The 21754-nt window shown below is 40.3% G+C and overlaps 1 protein-coding gene across 1 annotated transcript in view; it reads right to left on the bottom strand.

Moving 5' to 3' along the window:
- The window catches only part of tex264a (testis expressed 264, ER-phagy receptor a), a 95879-nt gene that overhangs the window by 53352 nt on the left and 20773 nt on the right, over window positions 1–21754 (bottom strand). The gene's annotated exons all lie outside the window — the stretch shown is intronic.

Below are 21754 nucleotides of genomic sequence, written 5' to 3'. Positions count from 1 at the left end.
GGGTTTAGCCTTGCGTACCTAGATGTGTGTCTGCCCCTCTGACAGGGACTTCTTCACTGCTGGAAGCACCTTCAGTCTCATATTCTTCTTAAGAGACATGGATACTCAACATTTAGTCTACCAGGGTTTAGAGCTACTGTTCCATTAATACACAGTTTCTTAAAATGTTTTCTTTGTGATTGCACTGTATGATTTAAATCTCAAATACTAATAATTGAGTATTTACATGATATTTACATAAATATATATTTATTTTCCCATCTATTCATCTGATATCAAATGAATTAATTAATTGTATGTAAACAAGGAAGAATAACGGAATCAGCTTCATTATACCATTTGATACTGGATCCAGATGTGTTCTGACGTGGACAACGTGAGACATTTCCATACTCTCACATTGTGAAATGTTCTCAGTGTGTCTGAGCGTGTGACTTACACCTCTGTTATTATTCTGAGCTGGAGGTTCAGCTTCAGTGAGCAGGCTGCTACAGTTTTCATATCTTTTAGGCTCAGAAAATAGAGTCAGAAATAAGAATGGAATGTTATTTAATATAACCATGGATCTATGATATAACAAGGAAATATCTCAGAGCACGGCAGTTCACACCGCACAAGGCAATTTGTGACAGATCTGTCAGCTGCACTCACAGGTGAGAGGAGGGCTTCTTTGACACGGCTGCTTTGGTCAGTCTCTGACATAACTGGTTTGATGACTCAAGTCATTTAGCTGTAGCCTTAGATCAAGTATAATTCAGTGGGTCTAAAGCAAGACAGTTTTCTTATCCTTAGGCTCTGTTGTTGTTGTTTTTTTTGTTTGTGGTTCTCAGATGGGCTTTAACAAGTTTACCACACTTGATATAACAAACACTCCCAGCTTCATAAACATGATGAAGAGGATACCATACTTAAAATTAGGGGTGTCAATTTTTATTAACCACCCAGAGATATCTGAATGATTAAAAAAAAATCACCATGTATATAAATTAGGTTTCAGGTTCAGCTGCTGCAGGCATGTCTGCTGGCACTGTCTCGCGTATCAAATGCAACTATGACCTGAAAAATGGATGATTCATGAGTTGGTTCGCTTGGTCTTTTCATCACTTGCACTGCTGATGCTAAACACACACGCCTTCTGTCTTTTACAGTGTCACATGGTGTCTGTGTATCATCTAGCCACAATTTCAGGTCCGCCCCAAAAATCCTGAACACTGAACTCCACAATTCAGTACTTTATGGCTCACAGTCTTTTTTCGCATGTTTTCAGTGACATTTTCTAACATATAATGCATTTAGATGAAAATCTCTTAATCTCCTTTACAAAAGTGGTGGTTATATCACACTTGTAGCTTATCTTCAATTGTCAGAGCATAAAACAATGATTTTTTTTTTTACAAATTGAGACTGATGGCAAAAATTTAATCAAATCTTGACCATATAATTGAAAAACAAATCAAATCATGGATTTTGACAATTGTGACACCCCCGCGTTAGAAGGATGAATGCCAGTTGTTTGTGAATTAATGTGCATTCTTGAGAATTTATTCGCACAATACACAATGCTGCCGTAAAAATAGACAGGCATAGGCAACCATAAAACAAACAAGCAGCAAAGTTATTGAGAACTGGTTGTGAAGATTTTAACAACAAAAACATCAGGGATTTATGATACTGTATGTTAAGGTAATTTTTCTCCTTAAAATTTTTTTTTGTAGAACACACATTTTGGTCCAGACAAGAAGGCCCATGTATTCAGAGAACTAGCAGTATATCAGTGACCTTTCTGTACTTTCAGCAAAAAATATTTTTAACTGCAGTATTTTTCATTTCAATTTTGCGATGATTGTTTTGATGATTTAGTTTAACACTTTTATGGTGATCACAATGAATCATTTACACTCACATACACACACACACGCAAATAATTATAAATGAAGTATTACTATAATATATATAGAATTTCAGAAGTAAGGTACATTTTTAACAGACAGAACAAAAAGACAAGAGCCACAGTTTAATTCTTGAATAAGCTGCATTCAAACAGCATCCAGCATAGTGTTACCAGATTATTACCATTTTTGTAACAAAAACACTGCATGCCCTGTCTCCCTTATTACTCCTTTCCCTTGCCATTGGTAAGGAAGTGCTCAAAGGCCAGTGTGAGTCTGTGTTGCTACTTTACATAAGCTCAGCATCTTAGTGTGCATCCATTGGAAAACAAACAAAGTCAAAGATACACAGAGAAAGAAGTCTGCTGCATAACAACAGCTATAAAATCAAGAGCCAAAACAAGCTGTAGTTGTAACACATTTTTAGGAAATGTCAGCAGATGATCTGTTTTGACATCTCTGCTCCTGCTCCTCTCCTGAGTCTCCACAGCTGCGGGGTTGTGGATTAGCTGCCGTATGTTCCACACAGAGGGGTCTTTCTCAGTAATCTGCCATCTATTTAATATTTGCTCACCCACAGTGGCGAGGCTGCATGGCCTTTTCACTGCAGGACAGCCAGAGAGGAAGAATGACTGACTGACAGAGGGGACTGGATCCATGTGGTCCACAGGACAATACGCTTCTGACCTACAGGTCGGGGCTTCGTGTGAGATGGAGATCAAGGTTTGACCATCAATTGTGGGCAAATACAGAGACCTTTTATTGAAGTGAGAATCGCGGCGGTGGAGCAGACTTGAAGAGAATTTAAAATACAGCGAAGCAGTTTCATCCTCTCCCCACCAACAGAGCCTGGTTACGCTGAGATGATACTGCTCAAACATCTACAATGGCCACTAAAACAGGCAGGGATGAAAGACAGGAAACAGATACTATCTGATAATAAATGAAAACGCTGCCTCATTGATTTTGTCTTGCGCATTTGTAAAACTCTCTTTAACAATTATGTGATGGCTCAGACAATGTGCACACAACAAACCTCAAAATAGACACAGAGGCTAGGGCTGATATCACCACTGATTTCCTGTGTCTAGGGCTGCAACTAACAATTATTTTCATAGTCAATTAATCAGTCAGTTACTTTCTCAATTAATCGGTTAATAGTTGTTTGTTTTCAAATGTCAAAATATGGTTAAAAATAACAATCAGTGTTTCCCAAAGCCTTAGATGACGCCCTCTCATGTCTTGTTTTACTCTTAACACAAAGATATTCAGTTTACTGTCATAGATGAGTAAAGAACCCAAAAAATATTCACATGTAAGAGGCTGAAATCTTTTCACTGGTGTAGCCTCTGAGGAAGAGCATTCAAGAGGTTAGGCCAGTCAGAAAACTCTGTAACCCATAGTACGGAGTCTGGTGGGGGGAGTGGAGAGTTGGTCTCCACTCCCCCCAGTCGAACGCTCAGTTTTCTTGTTGTCTCATATATGCACAGGCGACCAAGCCCTGGAAGCCCTAGACTGGAGCGTATGCCAAGTTTCCCTGGGTTGTGTTGCTGTGACACAGTGCATCTATGTACTGATTCTATCTCAGAGGAAGAGATTATCAAGCTGGCAGCACAGTAAAGCAGTCTGAAATCTGTAAAGTTTCCACCAGTATTCAAGTATTCCACTTTTGGTAATTTACACCCTCTGATCTGGAGTCCAACTCGCCACACTTCTCAGCTGGAAAAAGATTCCTAATCCAAGAGAGGAGCCACAAACATTGTTGGCTGGGGTCCAGCTGCAGCTTGGTCTACATGCTAGCTTCATGCATTATAAAAAATACAGATAAATACCACTTTCTGACCTCTCAATTCAATCTCAGATTTTATGAATCAATACCAGACCAATCAAATAAAGAATATGAATTAAAAAAATATATTTTTTAAAACCCAGCCCCAACAGAAACTAAGATACTCACTTTTTTAGATTATTCCTGTGCAAAGAAGTGCAAGTTACAAAACAATTATTTATCCATTAACTAAGTTAACAAACTATAAAGAAGTTTTTTAAGAGTTCATCTTATATGTCCTTATCCTTTTCTCCAACTGAAGTTACATGAGCAAGACTTGCATTTCTTCTCTGCATATAAGCCCACTACAGATGCCCATCATAAATACTTTAGAGCTTTCATCTTCAAAGCTGAAGTTGAAGCTGAACGTGACGGCTCACTCAGGACAGGTTTTTGGCTAAAAGGTATGATAAGCATGTGTTCTTACAGTGGGGACGAGTTAATTAACATCTATGACACAGCACAGAGTCGTGGTTCTTGAGCAGGTCAGACATTCAGTGCTTCTGAGTCAAAGTGACGCTTAATGATTATTGGCTTAGAAGGAATATGCATAGTACTGTATGTGGTGCCAGACCTGTCAGTGACCAGAAACCCACAAAGACTTGATTTTCGAACCCATAACAATCAGCATACAGGGGGGAGTGAAGACCGATCAACTGCTCCTGAACGGCTCTTGGATGCTTGGATGAATTTCTGACATGGTCTCTTGTTGTCAGGCTCTCGTACAGTTGAAGCAGACCCAGGAGCAATTCCCCAAGGTCAGTGCCTTTTTTCTCGCTGCTATTGCACAAAGTTGCAAACAGAAAGTCTCAAATTGCCAAGGGGACATGAACAGAAAATAGAGACAGTAAAACAAGGCTTGCTTACCTCCAGTTGTGGACAAGCCATTTTAGATGTTTCAGCACACAGGATAGCGCAGATGATCAAGGCAGCACATTTTTGCCTTGTTAGCATCATTATCACGAGCAAACAAACTTCACCTGAGTGTGTCTACTCAGGTCATGGCTTGACAATTGGACCGTACATTGTGAGCGCATAAATTGTGAGTTTTTGCTTTACATTGCAGACGATATAATCGCACAGTAGGAGTTAGAATTAAACCACATTTCTAAAATCACATACTATATGCCCAGCATAACCTTGAAAACATCAGTTTTCCAACAATCCAGAACAAGAAAAATAACAGATATAAATTAAGATGGAAAGTTTATGGACAAACAACTGAAGAATAATCAAAGAATATGTTCCATCCAGTACAAACCATCTGGTTTAGGGAGGTAGATAAGAGGCTTCCTGGCTCTTTAAAATGTCCACAGAGCAGCCTGCCCATGTTTAAGCTGAGAGTATTGCCTCACGGCACCTCCTGTAAGGAGGATGATGCAAAGATAAGCTTAATCTTCACAAACCCACTTTTGCACAGTCTACTACTTCAAACAGACAGACTTAGACTGAGCCCAAAGTTCCTATGGAGAATTGCTTCTTAAAGGCCGTGAACTTCTTTTTAAAGGCCAAGATGTCCTTGCCGACTTAGCTGGATGTAATAAGCTGAAATCAAGTCAATAACCCTCGCTGAGCTATCTGACGAACAAGCTACTTGACACACACAAACATGATTTAGTGAGAGCAGTGTTTGCAGAGAGGGTAATAGTGCTTCCAAAGAGGGTTTGTCCTTCTAGATGGGTGATGACCAGATACCCTGTGGATGCAAGACGCCTCTGCCATCCAAACTCTCCAGTTTTCAAAACTCCCACTGCCTCAGTCTCACACTCAAGCTGCCGTTCTCCATGCAGATGAAAGAGGGCAGGCCCGCTCATTCACAGAGCATTATTAGTTGCCTGTATCAGGTCAAAGTATGATTTTTAATCTCAGAAAGAGAAGGACAGTGCTGAATATCAAGGAAACGTTATGTGTTATGCATTTATTGATCTCAGCAGCGAATAAAAGCACATTTAAAAGTTAGCAGAATTTGAAGGACATGTTAAAGCCTTCACATGCACTCATATGCAGGAACAAAATAGCAGCCTGGTTACAAATGTTCTCATATTACAGCTAAACAGCAGAATAAAATATGTTTCTGAAAACATCTGAGGAGGGAAATAGGCAATGCAGTAACAGCATATTGATTCATATTTGATCAACAGTCTAGTTTGGAAGTTTGATGCGAGTTTCATGAGCCCAGTGCATTGTGCTAGACTGACTCATCTGCATTAAGTTGAGATTCTCAGTAGCACAAAATGTGGAATTGTAGAATTTCCAGTTTGATTAAAAAAATGCAAAAACACCACGACTTTCTGACAATATTGCCATAGCAACCATTATTCACATGTCAATACAGATGGAGCTGAGTGGGTCCGAAAAATGAGAGGCAGATTTAACCCTGAGCCGAACAGAAATAGTGTGCACGCACAGTAGAAAAGACGGACAAAAACACACACAGGTCACAAATACAACAGCGAAAACACTACCTGTCAAACAGTACGCACAAGAAAGAGTCTAATTGGCAGCATGGTGCGTGATGCCCAGCTGGAGCTTCAGAGGGAAGAGTATCCCCGAGCTGGCGGGAAGCAGGAATCAATAAGAACACCACAAACGCTTCTGCCTGCTATCAACCTCACTTACTGCATCACTGGATTGTCACTAAGAAGAGGAGCCTCAAAACAACGTTACAAGTCTACCAGGATGATTAAAGCCTGGGGCTGCTTAAATGTTTACAACATGGTCTTGAAAGGTGTGAATAAATTAAATAAATAAAGGAACAGTGTTGCATTTTTGGCAATACGCTCATTTGGTTTCCTGCCGGGAGTTAAATGAGAAGACTGATACCACTTTCATAACTGGATGCTGAACGTGGCGCCACAGCCAACAACTGATGTTAGCAACAAGACTACATCAAAACCTAGCATATGGCTGGACCATATACAATATAATATATTAAAAAATATAATATGTTATAAATTATACAATATATAATGTGATAGTAATAGCTGAAGCAGCATGTCACTATCACGTGACATGATTAAGCTACATGTTTGATTTGAAAGAGAACCAACTCTAATTACCTAATAACTCCCCTTGCTTTTCATTGTTTCTATCTCTGGATGTCTTGTTTTTCTGTCTCAGTCTGTATTGAGTGTTTTGTCAGATTGTTATTTGGGGTGCTGTAACTGTGCACTCTCTCTCATGCCTCTCTGTGCACAGAGAGCTGTTTTCCTCTCCAACTCTGCTCTATGTTGGACTGTTACAGCGCATAACCATCATCCCTGTGTCTCACAGCATAAGGTTTTATGTTGTTTTCACCTCATGGTGAACATCAGGTACCTATCGTCTCTGTTCTGTCTGTGCGTATATGATGTACTGTGATGGACCATTTTGACGGAGTATGGACTTGTTTTTTTATTTCTCATGAATTGGGTGTGTGTTGGCTATTGATTGACCAGTCTCAGCTGAACTTAAAGGCCACATTAGGTGAGTTTGATGTGGGGCCCATGCAGTAAGTGAGTGTAGATTTAAAGTGCTGCACGAGCGAGGGATGAAACCTTTAGCGATAGTTTTAGAGAACTGCACCTATACTGCACTTACCCTACGCATTTAACATTCCTGCCTACTTATTCAAAAGAGCAACAGCCAATGGGGAAACTCCAACACTCAACAGACCAATGGTGTAACTTCATTACTTACTCAAGGCCCTTTTCCACCAAATTTGCTCTTGAACCGGTTCTGTTTAAGATTCATGGAACTCTGGTGCTATTGAGCGAACCAGCCGACGTTCCCTCCAGTTTTAAGTGGAATCGTTATAATCAAGGATGTCACCTGTAGAATGTGACACAACCACTTTGCTTCCCACAGAAATCCTGCTATTTTTTGCTTACAGCTGGGAACCAACGTTTCAAGTTCCAAAACAACTTATTTTTGGTGGAAATGCTCCAAAGGGTTCAAAATTATGTGGGCAAACCAAAATGGAGCCAGTTTCATGTTGGTGGAAAATATATAGTTATTGAATAAATATAATGGGGGAAAAGTACAAGATTTTCTTCTGAAATGTAGTGTAAGTAGAATAAATTTTAATGTAAAATACAGGTACCTCTGAATTGTATTTAAGTATGCTACTGGAGTAAATACACTTTGTTATTTTCAACCACTGCAAAAGGGCAAATTACACTTTCATCATCAAATGCAGAAAAAACAAGGGCAAGGCTCTGGATGAAAACAGATAATAACAGAATATTAGAGCTGCAGCACTGCTCAGAGAGTCTGGCACAGCAAACAGGAAAGCAGGCATTATATGAAATTTTGGGAAGAGCCCAGTGTGCACACATGGCTTCGGCGTATCATAGCCCACTCTGTAGGAAAGAAAAGGAAAAAAGTGATGAAACTGTCATCAGCGTCACTGGTGTCTAAATATAGCCGTATGCATCTACAGCCAAGTGTTTCCTCCACAGACTGTCAAATGGCAGAATGAAGGGATGACAAGTCATATTAATAGTAAACACACGATATGAAGAACTGCAGGTCAGAGGCTGCCTCCACCGCAGGACTGGTGCTTTCTGTTATTATTATAAAGGTTATTATTATTGAGAGCCCTCAAGAAACAAGATGTGTTAACCAATAAAAGTGTAACAAAGGGAATAATGCTGTGGAATGACAGCATTAATAATTAAGGAGACTTATCTTGCTCTCACCACAACCTGCATTTTAAAGCGCACAGACACAAACACACAGAGAGCAGACAGGCATGAGCCTCCTCTAACTCAAATTCTCACCGAGCTCCCAAGCAATCACTCTCAGAGACACATGCTCGCTCACAAACTCACACGTCGCTTATCGACTCTCACTTTGCTTTTCCGAGCTTTGATGCCATCGCAGCCACAACCCCTGCCATTCTGCACCATCCCACGCAGAAATCGCTGAACAGAGAGCAGTTAAGGGAGTCTGCGCCCTGAGCCTAGGAGGCATTAAAGATGTAGGAATCCTGCCACGCCTTCTCCCCTGCCTCCATCTCCCTCTGGGCTGGTTTCAAGTTCTCATTGCCTGACAAAAGGAGCTGGGAGGGTCTGTGTAGACCCGTGTAAAACCTTATCATGGCTGATGATACTGCAGACAAAACAGTGTTAACAGTGTGGAATAACAATGCCGCATTTGGGTGCTGAGGTCTAGTGGTGGAAAGTACATGACTGCCTCATCGGGATTAACATGGTGTCAATAAGCAGCAAAAAATTAGCAAAAAAAAAAAGCAGTAAATGTTTAAAAAGTTTCAAGGAATAATTATAGTTTTGTTTTGTCAAAATTCATTATGTTAAACATTTTCCCACGTGAGACAAACTTGTGGATGCTTTTGTTTTTATTTTTAAGCTTGCAGGTGGAAGCAGAATCAGAATCAGGTTTTCTGCCAAGTAGGTTTACACATATGAGAAATTTTCCTTAATGTTTTGGTGCATAACAGTTAGAGCCCAACCGATACTGGATTTTGGGGCCAGTGTCGAAAGATTAAACAAAAATTTGATATCAACATATTGGCTGATATTCTTTATATAGCATATGTATGTTGATACCGATATAAAGTGATATATCGATGAGGCGCTAATAACAATTAGCTATGTTATGCTGAGTGACAAAGCATCTATAAGTTTGTGTTCCTGAGATACTGTGTTCATGAGAGTGGTCATGAGGTTACAGTGACCTTTGACTGCTAAAATATAATCAATTCATTCTGCAGTTCAAGTTGTTGTTGGTGTCAGGATGAAGAAATTCTCTCAAAGCATTCTTAAGCAATTGCGTTCACTAGAATGGGAACGCTGAAGAACGTAACACCTCCGAACACAGCTGTGCAAATGTCACGAATGTGCACAAAAACTTTAGGCTGGTGAGTCCAGTTGTATGAGACATTAGCTGCTGACAAGCTCCACACCTATTGGTCAGGCACGCACACACACACACACACACACACACACACACACACAAACGCACACATTCGCAAGGCCCCCTTCAGGCTTACGTCTGACAGGGATAATTACCCAAAAGCAAATTATCCAAAATATTTTACTGCAAGCCTATTTTCAAAGACTCAACTTGTGCAATTGCACTCAGATTCATTGGCCTCTTTCCTTGTGTCAAAATATTACCTGTTAACTGTCTCTTGTTAAGCCCCCTCTCCGCTGCTGAAAACAACCAACATCCATCCAAAATAATTAGGAAAAGAAAGCCTATTAGCATACTGCATTACGAAGTACACAAGTACTTCGTACAATGAGACAAGGGGGAAAGGCAGAACAAAAAGGAATAATAACACAATCGCTGAACAATGCCTCAAACTAATCCTGAATAGATAATCAGATACACTTGTATCCAAACACACAGAGAGCTCTTAAGGAGCTCATAGATATATGAGCCCATAGGGTTCTCTGGGTGTGGCGTCAATACACCGTAGAACAAAGCCAAAAATGAGTTGTTATCTGCCTAAAAATTCATTCCTCAAATTGGTACCTGAACTCAGCTCTGCTGGCAACAGAACAGAAAACGAGCTATAATATAAGGCGCGGTATTCAGAAATTCTGGGATGTGAGGCAGCGAGTGGGAGGATTCCTTTACCTGACTTTGAGAGGAAAATAATTGGCTTTATAACCATGTAACATGATTTAGGATTATTATTAATAAACGGTCTGTGGATGTGTGTGTGTGTGTGTGTGTGTGTGTGTGTGTGTGTGTGTGTGTGTGTGTCTGTCTGTGGATGTGTGTTCAGCAGAGACAGAGATACAAAGAGACAGAAGTGCGTTACAAAGGGTGCTTTTACAAGAGTGTCCTAATTCCCCATTCACAACCCTGCTGGTTGACTGACAGACAGCATATAGTTTATCAGCTGCACACACTTCGTACAGACACAAAGACTGACATAAAGGCAGACACTCAAAGAAAGAGGGTACAATACACTAAAAATAGAGCTTTCTAGAAAGCAAGAATGACAGCAAAGGAGAATACAAACAATACAACTCCAGAGTTCAGATTAGGGCTTGGCAATATATCAATATTATATCAATGCTGTGATCAATACTTTGGATAGCCTTTTATCAGGATATGGTACAAGTGTTGTCTTTTCTGATTTATTTCCAATTTTTAAAGGATAATTCAGGTTTGATTCCATTTGATTTTGGATTCAAACATTTTTTGCTGGCACCAATGGCCTGTTAGACTTTAAAGTCTTGATTTGTAAAGATCAACAGATCGTTAGTTTTATGCCCTAACAGCCGTCATACACATTTTTAAAATTTCTTTAAACTATCTTAAGAAGATAGTCTACATGTTAGTGGGATATAACTGCCCCCCAGCAGTCTTATGGAAGTTGGCCAATCAGAGGAAAGTGGGTTGTGGAGAGGGGGGCTTTAAAGAGATAGGAGCTAAAACAGCTTGCTTCAGACAGAGGGTGTTAAGGGGCTGTATAAAGGATGAGTGTGATAAGTAAGATAAATAAGGATGCTTTTGAACAGTGAATGATGTAAAGGTAAAGCCACAAAATAAAAGTATAGAGCTCGAAATGAGCACAATAGGTCCCCTTTAAGATTTTGCGAAAACACCAACAACTTCAATGGGGTTACAATATTGATATTAGGGTGTTTGGGAAAAAAAATATGGTGATATTTGATTTTGTCCATATTGCTCAGCCCTAGTACAGAGTCCCTTTTGCCAACAGTTACCAGTGCAGAGACAGTGACAGAGCAGAGACATTATATTCACCCACAGAACCATGTAACCAGAGCAAAGGTCACCTCAGTTGTTGTTTACACGGTGGATACACCTGAAATCAGCACAGTTCCACTGGCTAACCCCTAATCAGGACATTGGATGAAATATAGATGCTGTGGACAAGCAAAACAAATTTTCTATATTTAATTCAACAAATAATAACATCAAAGAAGATGGAAAAGAGTGGCTGGTGAATAAACCATGAGCAGAATGGAGGTGAGGAATCAACACTCTGCAGTGGTGGAGCATGAAGGTACCACTAAGTAAAAAGGTGAAAACAGACACAGGAGGCATCTCCATTTTGCCGGCAAATAACACAAATAATCAACATAATCACAGTTGGAAGATGCATCCTAGATTTTTTTCTTGATTTATCACGATTTGACAGTTGCTAAAATATACTGCATAAGCTTGGCATACTGTGTACTGTAGTTTAGCAGCCAGGAATTTCCACTGCTTTTCTTCCATGAAAAGTAATAAAGGTTTCAGAGCACGTTCTAACAGGAGGACTTTTCTCTCCCACCACCTGCTCAACATTGAAATTCCTCTCGAGATGGGAGTTGAAGACCTTGTGGACTGGAGCCAAACATTCTTAGTTAACCATTAATACATATTTGGTTTTACCAGGTCTGTCACGCTGCCTAGTCCTCTGTAGTGGTGGACAGTAGTGAAGTACATTTACTTGAGTACTGTACTTAAGTACATTTTACTGGAGTATTTGTTTTTTTTTTGGAAACGTATGACTTTGACTCCACTACATTTCAAAGACAAATATTTTACTTTTGACTCCACTACATTTCTAGGAAGGTTGTTGTTACTGTTCGAAAAAGCACATCTTTGAAGTCAGCTGTTGCTGTTTTTTCTTTTCTAAAATGCAATTGGGTCACATGCTGTGTTCCTCACAGAAGGAAACCAATCACAGTAGCTCCTCAAATGGGACTGATGTAAAAGTGGAAATACATCATCCAGGCGCACTAACAAGCACAAGCAAACTCTCCCTCTTTCATTCAAACAAAAAGCTGTAATGGTGATGGCAGGAGAAAGACAAAATTAAAGTTATTATATTATATATTATTATAATTATTCATTATTCCAGGTAGTATATACTGCCTCTGAAGACAGAAAGAAATCTCAGTTATTTAACAGACTTGGAGAACTCCTTACAGTTATCTTCAATCTAATAGGTGTTTCTATAGACTTTGTGTAGCAGAGTGGTTCTACAAGCAGGTCAGTGCATCATTAGATGGTTTCAGAGAGTTACAAGCTTCTGTAAATGCATCATGAAAACAATACAGCATGTATTCATATTAGAAAATGTACTTTGTAATTTGTACTTGAATACTTAAGTATTTTTAGAAACATGTACTTTTGAATACTTAAGTATTTTTAAAAGCAAGAACTCTAGTATTTTAACTCAAGTAAAAATTTGACTGAGCAACTTTCACTTGTAGTTGAGTAATATTTGACCAGGAGTATCTATACTTTGACTCAAGTACTGGGGTTGAGTACTTTGTCCACCACTGGTCCTCTGTGACCCAGTCCTTTTTTTCTCTTGCTAGTAGACCCTTTTGATGATAAACACTCTTCCGTCTTTGGCTTAAGGTGTCCACTTATGAAATGTTAAAGGAAGACTAGGGTCCATCGCCAGACTCTCATTCAGCACTGAGCAGCACTGAGCCGGAGAACGAGTCAGAGGAAAATAACCTGCAGAGCCAAAATATTTTCATATCCAATGCAGTGAATAAAGGCTTTGTGGCGACTTTCGGAACAATGGAGAGACTAACCAAGATATTTTTTGTGAGTTCTATTTAGTTTTTTCTGTTGACTTTAAATGAAGTATGTTTAATGATGAGTTAACAAAGCAATTAAGCTTGGTAAAAGAGAGACACTGGATTCATTTACTGGACATACTGATTGTACACAGCCTATGTAATATAGCAAATTCATCACTGGCGCACATCTCCCTGATGAATTCAGTATAGAGCACCTGCGCTAATATATCGATTGGTGGGTTGACTCTGGCTGGTTGGACATTTTAACACTTACCCAACTGCAATGAAGATCTACTGGATACAGACAAATTGAGATACATCCTCCCCTTCCTGTTGCTGAAAAGCTAGCAAGTAGTATTCTCATTAGCAAACAATGCCTAAATAAGTAAGTAAATAAGCAAATAATAACAATTGCAGAGAACGGCAAAGACACCAGGCAAACTTTGCTGTCATTTACATATAGTTAAACAATCAACCTCTTTCTTTTATTGAGTCACTGATCCTGTGATGTCTAGAACCCCTCAATCCCCTGCAAAGTCATTCACTCGTGGCCTCACATCAGGTTGCGCTTAGCGGGTCCTCACAGTTATATATTTGACCATGGTGTTAATTATGGACACCACTTTGGGTTCATGTGAGGCAGGCGGTTTATCTCCAGGTGGCGCTCTCTCTACGAGACTCCAAGAAGGCTCAAAACAGCAACCCCATTCAGCACACATGCTCAAAAAACAAAACTTTATCAGCTTCACCTTCAACACAACAAACCCATGCACTTAATATTGTGTGTCGTGGGCTCATATGGTGATATTATTAATTCAGGCTGAAAAACAATATTCTTGTTGTTTGTCACTGTGACAGCGGGGAAACTGCCTGGACTTTCTTTCTAGACAATAAATTGGGAAACAAAACAGAATATTTTACTTAAATGCTGATACAGAGTTAAGTTTTTCCAATTCTGCATTTGTGAGCTGAAACTGTGGCTGTTTTGTCAGCACTGCTTGTGATTCCTCCTACTCTATATTTCTTCTATAAATGTGATGCGAGCAACCATACAGAACAACAATAGATAGAATACATCCAGATGATAAAACCCAAGATATTCTCAGGCTCTAGGGGGTTTCTGGTACATTTTAACTGTTGTGGGACCTAGAAGGCAAACTGTGAGTGTATAGGGAGCTGAGGGAAAAAATAATAATGCTTTTATGATGCTTTAAGCTTGATTCAGATAAATGGATTACTAAATGGACCGGAGCTATCGGTTTCTCATCTTGTTTCTGTTCACAGGGACTGTTGCGAGTTTTGTTTGACACAGCCACCAAAATAACATCCCAACAATTGTTTGCTTTCATTCTTTAGATCATGAAAAGGTGCCTTCACAAAGATCAAACGGGGTTTGACCAAATCCTTTAATATGGTGTGACAGCGACTTTTTTATCTGCTCATTTTTCTGTATTTCACCCCTGGCTTTTTAAACTGGGAGATGATACAATCCCGAGCATCCTGTGCTCATACCCACTCATTCACTTCTGTCATTTAGACTGACATGAATACACAGCCGCTGAGCTGAATTACTGAGATCTCAGACATTCAAGTGACACGACAAATCCATTGATACCCTGTGATTATTAACAACACACTGAAAACATCAGGATTAAACAAACACAGTGAAAACCTATCACCTACTTCAGATCTTTTAAGCTGCAATTATACCTCCTTGTGTGTGTATGTGTGCGCGTATTAGTTTCTGTGTTGTGCATAGAAGAGATAAGGCAAGGTAAGCTGGTGTGGAGATGGCACCGTTGGACCAGAGTGAAAGCGTTCAAGTGAAAAAGGGCAGTTATGCACTTAACCTGCTCTCTGATAACTGAAGCACTACAGAAGCCAAGGGGTGTACCTGAATGTCTGAGAGAACACTTTAATGCTGAAGGCTGGGCATAGGGCCAGACACTAAGCCCACCTCACCAGTCTGGCCTCCCTGGTGTCACTGGTTTGCATAATTTGACTCAGGATTTCAAAGCTCAAAGCTGCACTAATCAGTATTTGCTCATAGTGATAAACCCACAAAGAATTATCACCCAACTCTGTAGTCTGGTGATATGGAGTCAGGTAATTATTACTGGTGCATTTCAGTATGGTTTAGCAAATCATTTTGATTCTCCAACAAACACATCTCTATGACCCCCTGGTGGCTGGCTGCAGTACAGATAAATCCCTCCCTCTCCATTTCAAAAGACAGAACAAACTAAAAAGTACATGTTAAATTATTTTACATGTTTTTCTCTGACATGGTTTCTGTAACTGATGTAGGTTCGATAGTTAATTTTTTGATCAGTTTGATTAGTTATTTGATGATATAAAAGGGGGGTTTCACAATGATTAACAGCTGAGCTTAGTCTGAGACTTCTCAGTTCATTTTCAGTAGACTTGCACCGATTAATCGGCAATGCTCGGAATTGGGCCGGTTTTCACGTGACCGGCCCTGACTGAAGACCGGCCGGTCAGCGTCACATATCCCATTCTGTGCCGGTCATTGTCACACACAAGTTCTGCACGATGGTCACTTCATGCGCACGGCAGACAAACTGACCGTGATATCACCACAGCGCTGATAACAGCTACACACTCACACACATGCTTGATGAAGATGGTTAGCGACAGATTCCAAGAACAGGATAAAGAGAAGACAGAAAGTCTACAACGAGACAGAGCAGCTAACAATGTCGCAGAACAGCTGTAAACTTTGTAGCTCTTCAGGCTAATGTTAGCCAGCAGCAGACTGCTGTTCACAGAGGGACAGTTAAAATCTCACCTCCTGTTCTGGCTGGAGAATAAACAACCGATCACGTGAAATCGCGTCCCGCGAAATTCCACGGGATTGCATGACCTCGCGAGATCACGTTCACCCGCTTCATAATCTTAATATAAAACTATAATAAGGCCTGGCTGTGACCTGGAGGACTTTGGAAATAGTATTTAATGAATATTTAATAGTCAGTGTTTTATTATCAACATCCAATATAATTTTTACAAGAAAAGTTGCAAAAATGTTTGTGAATGCTGTCAATTACAGTTCTTAGAAAGGCTGAAAATCGGAATTGGCCAAAATCGGAATCGGCAGGTCAGACCCTTCAAAAAATCGGAAATAGGAATCGGCCAAGAAAATTGAAATCAGTCCATCTCTAATTTTCAGTTTCTAAAGGGGAATTATCAAGGGACACAGACCAAAATGTCGCAAATGCAATGGAAGCAAATGACACATCTACAACCAATCAGAGCAATGAAACATGTAACATAGCGTAGCTGGAAAACTGAACTCAGCAGATCCTGCTGCAAACACAGCAAACCCAGATTTCTATCAATAACAGCTTTAAGTGCAGATGTTCGTTCTTCTTTTAGAGAAAATCTACCAATTAATATTGTATAGTGGATCCAACAGAAACAGCTCCACACTCACTGCAGCCAAACGCTTCCATGGCCAATAAGATCACGCTCTTCTGTACAGTCATCATATCAAACCCGCCCAATATCAGATAAATGGTTGTGACTGGCCAAACAAGATCCATGACAAGTGGAAATCTCTCTCAACAGGAGAGGGGAAGATATCTGTCAGAGCAAATAAAACATGAGCTTGCAGATTCATCTGGTTCCAAAACTAGGTAAAGGCCAAAACAAGGCTAAAAGAAGGTGAACATTGGACTAATTTTTTGCCTAATTCAAGTCTGCTTAGCAACCGTTTGCTCACAGATATGTACTACATCACCAATATCTGCTTTACAAGGTATCACAGCTTGTTTCAATGTCACCAAGTGGGAGGTTTCAACTTCAATTTCTATATTTGTTTATCAATTAGCATCTTCCAGTAGATAGATAGTAAAATCTCCTGGATCTGCAGATCGTGCTACGTCACACAAGTATTTCCCTCCTTCCAAAGTCCCTCACACTCCAAACCTATTCAATTAATCATGCATACAGTATATAGGCACACATTTCTAGCACATTCACATACTGTACCACCCTCTAACCAAGCCTCTCTAAACCATGCTCCATTATTCATTACCCCCACTGCAGCCGGTATGCATAGTGCACTTGCCACTCTACAACTCAAACTGGATCTTAGTGTGTTATTAGCCCATCTACTGTACAGAGCAGCTCCTTAACGACCTGTCACAGCACCCAGGTCAACTGATGGGCTGCGACAAGTACTTCTGCCTTATGGCAGACAAGCGTGAGCGAGTAAAAACTGATGCTTTCTCCACAATGACATCAGCTATCTTGACAACCAGAACTACACACTCACAAAAGATGCGTACTGACACTGGCTATGATTATGTAATCGCACTAGAGCCTAAAAGGGAATACTACTCAGTTTTAACACAGAGGAATGCTACACGATCCCTATGCCTTCAGACCGTTTAGTCTGTGTCAGTGCACATGCAAGAGTTTGTCCTGCCCTCTGATGTTGGCTGTTACAGTATGCATAGTGCCGCAGAGACCAAATGGCAAAATGATGAGTAAATGGGTAAACGATGATAAGCTAACCAGACAGTGGTTCTCTGAGGATTATAATCTGTAGATCAGGACTGATATCACAACTGCAACCTAAATTTTAGAGAATTGAATGAGGACCAAACTAAAAATGGTTCTGTGTTTTCAAGGCCAACCTTTATACAGTGTTTTTTTTCTTGGGCTTTTATGCCTTTAATGGATAGGACAGCTGAAGATATGACAGGAAATGGGGAAAGAGAGTAGGGGAATGACATGCAGCAAAGGACCATGAGCGGGTGTTGTACCCACAGCCGCTGCAGAGGACTCAGGGCCCTAACTTACACTGAGCTAAAGTGCTAGAGGAAAGCGGAGGCGCAATGGATTTAATTTAATCAAGGTGTGTCAAAATCCACCTTTGCCATCTTGCTTCAAGGGTGCAAGTGGTATTTTGCATTGCCCTTACCCTTGCGCTACCAGCGTAAAGCGGGATACACCTATCAGGTATGCCTAAGTGCCCTCATTAATTCACAGGTGAGTTTAGGCCGAATATGCAATAAACCAATCAGAAAGTCAGCTCTCATCACCTTTAAGAGGCAGGTGCGCCAGCAGCACAAGGGGTGGCAGCATGACGGCGGATTTACCAGGAAGAAAAAAGAGAAAAGACATTCAAAGTGAGGAGACAGATCTCCTGGTTCGAGAAGTTAAAGTGCAGAAGGGCAGTGTATGAAGACGGCAGGACGTCTCCAAAACAGCTTCATGTGTAAATACTTTATTTTACATTAACGCCTGCAAAAACCAATACAATAAAATGAACTGCAAATGTCATGCAGTGTCATGGTTATATTTTAACCTGAAGCACCTTGAAATTGTGTTGTATTTTATAATTAATTATCATCATCATCATTATTATGCTGCTCTGCTGGCTGAGGAGTGGGGGAGAGAGATGGTGCAGTAGAGAGGGGAGGCAAACTGATCCAGTCTAGCTGCAAAGCTTCTCGGCTCCACTGGCCCACCTGAGCCGGGTGGAGGAGCAGTTACACGGCTGTCCATGCTCCTCCTTCTTCTCCTCTTCCATCTAATCCTTATCTCCTCCTCCCATCCTCACTCCTCTGACCCGCTATGAAACACTCAGAGAGAGTTTCTGAAGTTTGAAGTGCACAAAATTACACAGACGTGTGCGCCTCAACCAAGAGCGAGACGCATGCGCACGCTTTTAACTTCAATATTTACACTTTATTACTGATAGAAAATATGTTCAAATAACACTTAACTAATCCACACTTCCATGTGAGGAAGAGAATGAACATAAATTAAGGTGTTGTGATTGTGAAGACGTGTGTGTGTGTGTTTCGGCCAAACCCGTTGGGTGCTATCTTGTGCTGAAAGACAACAGACTTCGCACTTTGACCTGGTTTTGGCTGGTCTAAAGCGCAAGTGGTTTTTACTCCAATGCGCCGAGCACAAGACAGCAGCAAATGCACCAGACCACGCCTTCGTTTTGCCTTCATGTTTAGACTTCCCGCCCATGGCTGCACAGACCCGGTGCAAGTGCATATGCTATCTTGCAGACATGGCAAAAATTGCACTTGCGCTGGTCTAAGACAGAAAACCACTTGTGCAACGGCTTTGCGCCAGGTGTAAGATAGGACCCTCAGTCTCCATACATGGGGTGCACGCTCTACGAAGTGAGCTACCCAGGAGTGTTTTTAATGGACTCAGGAGCTCTGAGCCACTAGTGATGCTTCAGTGTTCTACTGAATGACTCAGACAGTCTTTTGTTCCAGCAGTGGTCAGATTTTTAATGAACACTTTTAGATGTGGCCTTGGTCCTAGCACCTTTTATCTGTTAATCATGTCTCAAATAGCTTGTTATGATGTTTTCATTCTTTTGTTGTTTAGTGTGAATACATCATTCGTTGATGAGTTTCCTCATCAATTAATTAATAAAATTGTCTAATTCTTTCTTATCTAAATGTGGGGAAAAAAGGCATTGAAAACTTGTACATGGTTAAAACATAAAGTCAGTGTCCCTGTCATCCTCACAAGAGCAATTGTAACTGTGTCCTGTTGAACATCACAAATTAGAACAGATTTTTATTGTTCAAATCCAACAAAAGTTCAGTTCCTGGCTGCAGCTCCTCCAGCTCACCCAGGCAGCAACAAAAAAATGTTTTATACAGTGTTTCACACCAAAATTAGTGTGTATATGCAGTTTTTTAAAAGGGCAAACATATTAAAAATAGGCGATAACTCCTCCATTGCCAGTAGAAGAGTTTGCTTTTTCGTGTTTTCTCTGATGTATCATATTCAATGACACAAATGCTGGAAAACAGTTTTCACACAGGAGAGAAACCCTGGTCTCCTAGGTGTTTCACTCATCCATCCCCACACGCACTTTCTCACTCTTTATACTGCTCCCATCATAATCACTACAGCCATTTTTCTGGTGAGGACAGGCTGAAACAACTGGGCATGCACCTTGAATTTGCACCTCCAAGATATCCTGATTGGACCTTCAAATTTGTGTTGAGGAACATTAATAGAGCTCATCTTTTCAATTTAGGGGGGTTGAGGTCAGGCACATATGGAGGCAGCGTAAAATGTGATAATATCAGTTTGTATAGAATGTATTTTTGTACTACAAACACAAACTACAAATTACTTGTATTTTAATTAAATACATTTGAAATACATAAAATACATTGCCCATATCAGTATTTTGCATTTTAACAATAAATAAAATACATGTTACATAGGTGTCATGTTTCCATCACTGCTGATCAAGGCTGGAGTAGATAAATACCTGTGACTACTCCAGAGTCATTTGATAATTTGCCTTTACCCACTTAGTCATCATATCCACATTACTGATGATTATTTATCAAAAATCTTGTGTTTATTTCATGAAAGCACCAATAGTCACCCCTACAATATTGTCGCAATATTGTTATCAAGGTGTTTGGTCAAAAATATTGTCCATTCTTACTATAGGATCATCATATGTTTGTACAATTTAAGAATTTATGGTAAGTTATTTTAAAGAAAATGTGTGTGTGGAGATATCTATTCTATATCATGGCACAGCCTAAAAATATCAATATATCATTTATCATCACATCACTCTACTCTCAGGGCGGGTGAAAAGAAGCAGTTGGTGCATCAGAGGAACCACATAACAGTCTACAACCACAAGAACTGTGGTGTATGGAGAATTATCCAATCCAAATTGGATGGCAAAAGACAGTGTTGATATTCATTTTCAAGCTCATCCCACATCATACAATGTGTAGCTCTTGTGTTTTTGAACAAATTAACACATTACAAAGTCCAAACTTTGTCACCCGTGCCAAGAATTTTAGCTACCAAACAAAGAAAACTCTGGGATAAGTCCTGGATGAAGTCGACAAAGCAACCAACTGAGACCTTTCAGAAATGCTCTGCCTACGACACACAAGCTATCTTTAGCATGGCTTTGATATTCCAGCAGAGCCGGATACAGCCAATGAACAATGCCATCGGTGGGGTCCTTGCCCCTTTAACTTCCCCATGCTCGTCACAACACAGCGACAGATGGAAGACTCAACAGAGTAAAGCACGACTCCTATGGCAGCATGGCACAATCACAGGCTGATGACGCATTAGTTTTGTGAAGCAAATCCAAACGCTGCAGTTTACTGATAAAGTACAAAAAAAAGTTCACAGAATTTGTGAGTAATACCAATGAAAGCACTCGAATATGACCCTTCTTGTCATCGAACAGTTTGGTCTGAACACCCTGTTTCCCACTTTCATGAATATGAGAAAGGAAAGTTTGTTCCACCCACAGAAGGTGAGCGTGAGAAGACATAATGGTACATTTTGTGACTGTGAACTGGGAACTTTTTACCTCCTGTGAAGAGACAGAAGCTTAAATAAACAGATGGACAGACGTGCGAGCACACACGTGCATGCACACACACACAAGCACACATGGAGCATTATTCATGCAGTGGGATGCCCCTAAATGAATCCATGTGGGTAAATGTCATCAGTAAATGTCAATAGCT

This window comes from Lutjanus erythropterus, chromosome 2, assembly GCF_056507025.1.
Source record: "Lutjanus erythropterus isolate fLutEry1 chromosome 2, fLutEry1.hap2, whole genome shotgun sequence".
Lineage (NCBI taxonomy): Eukaryota > Metazoa > Chordata > Actinopteri > Lutjaniformes > Lutjanidae > Lutjanus > Lutjanus erythropterus.
Note: the sequence above shows the minus strand (reverse complement) of the source record. Positions and strands in the feature narration are given on the sequence as shown.